We start from the raw sequence: 4,391 nt of genomic DNA on the forward strand, positions 1-4,391 counted from the left end.
GAATGCTTGCAAAATCTGAAGTAATATGAAATGTTTGAACTAGTAAGTAAAACCACTAACAGCTAACACTCATATGGCATTAACTATCTGCCATGTACTTACTGTTCTAAGTGCTGTACATGTATTATATCATTTCATCTTCACAGCCATTCTGTAGGATAGGTATTAGTATGGTCCCTATTTTACAGAATCAAGGCACAGCAGAATAAATAAATGTCTTGAGGTCACCTAAGTAGTGATTGGCAGAGCTAGTATTTGAACCCAAATAGCCTGGCTCCAGAGCTCCTGCTTTTCACCATTATTCCATTCTATTTCTTATACAGTGTGAATATTTTCAACATCAGATGCCTGGAGAAGGTGAAGCAGTATCTCCTTTAGCTGGACCTCTGGTAAACCCAGCTGGATTGGAATTGGTGACTGTTGGTTGTATGCATGCATTACTGAGCTTCTGCTCTGGTCTGAGTTGCTCGCTCACACAGCTGTTTCAGTTGCATTCAACTTAACTGAGGATGTGGGGAATTGTCTCTTGAGAAAGAGCAATGTATCTCTCTTAAAGCTTTGGATGTGGTGATGGAGGTATCATTGTTCTTCAACAAGACATTAAACATTACATAATCCCAGTAGGGAAAGACCTATTATGGACCACAAAAAAATCCCACCAAAACAGACTGTCAGAAAATATGGAAGAAACATATTCAATGTCTATTTTATCTTTTAAAGTAAATAAATGGATGGCTAGAAAGTAACTTTGTACCTCACACAATAATAGATCTAAAGCTCCATCAGTATACAGTAGTCTGTTCAGGCAAGAAAAGCTTTGACATAAGTAGTTCCAATGGAACAGAATTCACCTTGTGATTAACCACTGGTGTGATTTGAAGACTACCAGCTTATCTAAAAAAACGCACCCTAGGACGCATTAATTTCGCTCTTGTAGGTGCACTCTTTTTTTGTCTTAAGGCTTTATCTCTTCATGAGTCTCCTTTTAAAATGTAGCTACTCCCGAGAGAGAGGGCACAGCTTTGCCTTATCAGCCTACACCTGATACTGTTCATCACTTTGGCAGGGTTATATGACAGGCAGCTGCATGGAAGAATAGCCCACAGAATCAGGCAGAAGAGTGGAGGAGAAAAGGTGCAGAGAAGGGTCAGAGACAAACCCCATTACCTCACAGATTTTCCCATGTCTGGTCCGCCTCGGAAATTTGATGAGTACTGTATTCAACCTAGAAAAAAAAACAAGGCTTTTGAAAGCCTTTACAAAGAATGTCTTGTTTAACAGTGATCCCACCATTCTTCTGGTTGCTTGAGCTTAAAATCTTAAATTCTAAGGCATAGAAAGTTGTTCACTACTTTCTTTCCACTCCCTGAACCTAGTCAGTTATCAAGTTGCATCACATTTCTCTTTGCATGGTCTCTTCTGTTTACCCCTTCCTTTGAATTCCAGCTTTTAACATCATAAGTCAGACCCTTGTCACTTGCCTAAATTACTAAGAGAAAGGTTGCTCAGGGTGACCATGGATCCTAAATTCCCCTGAGATGTATAATTCCCAAATGAAATTAGGCAGGCCCCTGAATGGCCTCCTATTCATAAGCATTGTTTCTTTCACCTCAACTGTAAATTCAGGGCCACTTCCTAGTGAAAGAAACTTTCATGAAGGAAGGACAGGAAACATTGCTGAATGGGGTCGGGGACCCAGGAGGTTGGGGGAGCAACAATAAGATTTGGAGAGCTCCACCGTCAGGTACAGAGGAGAAAGGAAGAGAGCAGGAAGCTCCAAGTCCTACTGAGCAAGGAACTCAGAAATATGATGATGACAACTTTTAAGGTTCTGGATCCTCTAGGAGCCTTGTCATTGCCCTTTTTATTTCCCTAAAAAAAAACCTAGAAGAAGAGCCTGCATGCTTAATTTTGGAGATGAAAGAGAAAGGGGAAAAAAGCAAGTTACTGATCAATGTTTAGAAGGTTGCCATTTAGGTAAATCCATATGCATAATATCTGCCTGTACATGTAGAAACCGTCTCTGCAAGAATACCCCAAGAGCTGGAAACTGGGCTCCAGGGAGGAAAACCAAGGCCAAGAGGTAGGAAAGTACGGAGACTCATTTTTTACTCTGTATTGAATGTTGTAATGTGAACAAAATATATTTTCAAAATTTATAATAAAGTAGGGAGAAAACAGTATAGAGGTACATGCTCCTCCACAAGCTGCTCTATGTGGAGTGAGAACTGCAAAATGAAAGTCAGGTAAATCCCCCAGGGAACCATGAGAAGAAAGAATAGGGTGCGTGGGAAACCTATGGTTCAAGATTAATCCAAAACTGGGAGGTTAAGAACAGAAGACCTGGCTCTTTCAAAAAAATATGTAAAAATCTCCCTCCAGTTAATTATGGAAATGGCAACCTGACCACAACTTTCCTGAAACATACTATTCCCCACATCGTGTTGCTGCTCAAACACCTTCAGTGGGTTTGGGGCTTCCAAAGGTTTCAGTGGTCCCAAATTATGAGTTTTTTTCTCATTCCCTTAGATGATTCTAATGTACAGGCAGAGTTGAGGATCATTGCCCTAATAAAAGCAACCTAAAGGTCAGAAGTCGGTAGATGACGTGAAGGAGAACACTGTTTTAGGGCTTAGCATGTGGGAGAAGATGCAGGAACTTCAAGTTCAGTTCAGCCTCCGCCTTCTGCAGACCCATCTGGCAGTGGATTTGTGGAGAAAGTTCCTGTGGAGAAGGATTAGAACAGCACATTGACAACCAATAGCATCCTTGTGAAACCCAGATTGGATTCTGAAAACAAATTCCAAATAAAGTTAAAAAAAAAAAAAAAGGATAGATATATAGGATCTGGCTTAAGTCTATCATGAAAATGTATAAATCTAATGCGTGGTAGATGCATACCACTTCCCCAAACTATTTTTAATATATTCCTGGACAAAAGGTGAGTAAACCAGGCCCAGAGTCTAATCAAAAGCTTGTTGATGAGAGAGACGTCCATTCTCCAGAATCTACCTGATGGAACAGCCACAGTAAGTGGCCAAGAAGAGAGTTCATGTTGGCTTTGCCACTGCCTGGTAATGTGACATTGGACGTCACTCAGATTCTCTTGGCCCTAGCGTCTCCATCTGTACTGTGAGGGGAGATGTTCTGTGGCACCTCTGCTCTCTGTGATTCTGTGAGGGAGCACACTACTTCCTCATGCTGGTTACGACTGTAGGATCTGGGCACAGTGCCAGACTTTGCATCCCACCTTGCCCCTCACCTGCTGAGTGTGTGACCTTGGTCAAGTTTATTAACCTCTCTAAACTTTAGTTTCCTCATCTGTAAAAATGATATAATAATAGTACCTATTTCATAGTGATGTTGTGAGGAGTTAATGAGAAATGCACATAAAACACTTAGCACAGTGCCTGGTAATAAAGAAATAATGACTGTTGTTATTCTAGGTATAGAATCAGAAGGCACCATCCAGTAAGATAGAGACCAGCCAGGCCCATCCCTTGTGTTAGAGTTGAGGAAACTGGCTCAGAGAGGCTGACTTGCTCAAGGTCATATATTTCACCTTGCATGCTTGGGGATTGGGACATTAGGATGAGTCCTGGCAATGCTGTTTAGCCACCAAGACTCCATCAGGGGTGCACACAGTAGTCTTTGAATGTGGCAAAATTAAGGAACATAGAGGGTACAGTCTGCACCAGGTTTAAAATAAGCATAATTACTAATTGGGAACAACAGAAAAACTTTATTAAAGGTACTTTTTAGGTAGACATCACACAATACCTTGTAGTGAAAGGATTAAAAAGGAAAAAATATTTCAAATACAAAAGGCATACTCTGCCACTTAAACTGAGATAAAGTTCCAGATATTTACTTTAAATCCTACCCTCTTTTATAGGGTACACAAGACAATTTCCCCCTTTGGTCTTAAATTAGCAATTAGTATTTAGGACTGGTGCCACCGTACAACTTCCTTGCTGCCCACTCTCCAGGGGCAGATGTAGCTCACTGAAATCTTTCAAGCCAACTGGAGAGAACAGGAAACATACACCTGGACCCGCCCTCCTCCCCATTTGTCCATTGCCTGCTGTTTTGACCTTAGCCAAGTCACCCAACTTGACTTGAACTAGGTGGTCTCTAAGGCCTCTTCTAGCTAAGAGCAGAGACTGTGCAGGCCATTAAGAGCATGGATGCTGAGATCAGAACCTCAGGTTGAATCCTGGCTCCATATCCTACTAGCTTTGTAACCTTGGACACGTCCTTTAGCCTTGTTTGCTATGGTTTCCTCATCTGTGAGACGAGACTACTAACAATACCACATCACCAGGTTGCTTTGAGGAGTAAACAAGTGAATGTCAAATGTGTGGCAAGTAGTTAATGCCCAATACGTGGTG

Source organism: Aethalodelphis obliquidens, unplaced genomic scaffold (assembly GCF_003676395.1).
Source record: "Aethalodelphis obliquidens isolate GAN/ISIS:26980383/991018 unplaced genomic scaffold, ASM367639v1 scaffold3, whole genome shotgun sequence".
NCBI lineage: Eukaryota > Metazoa > Chordata > Mammalia > Artiodactyla > Delphinidae > Aethalodelphis > Aethalodelphis obliquidens.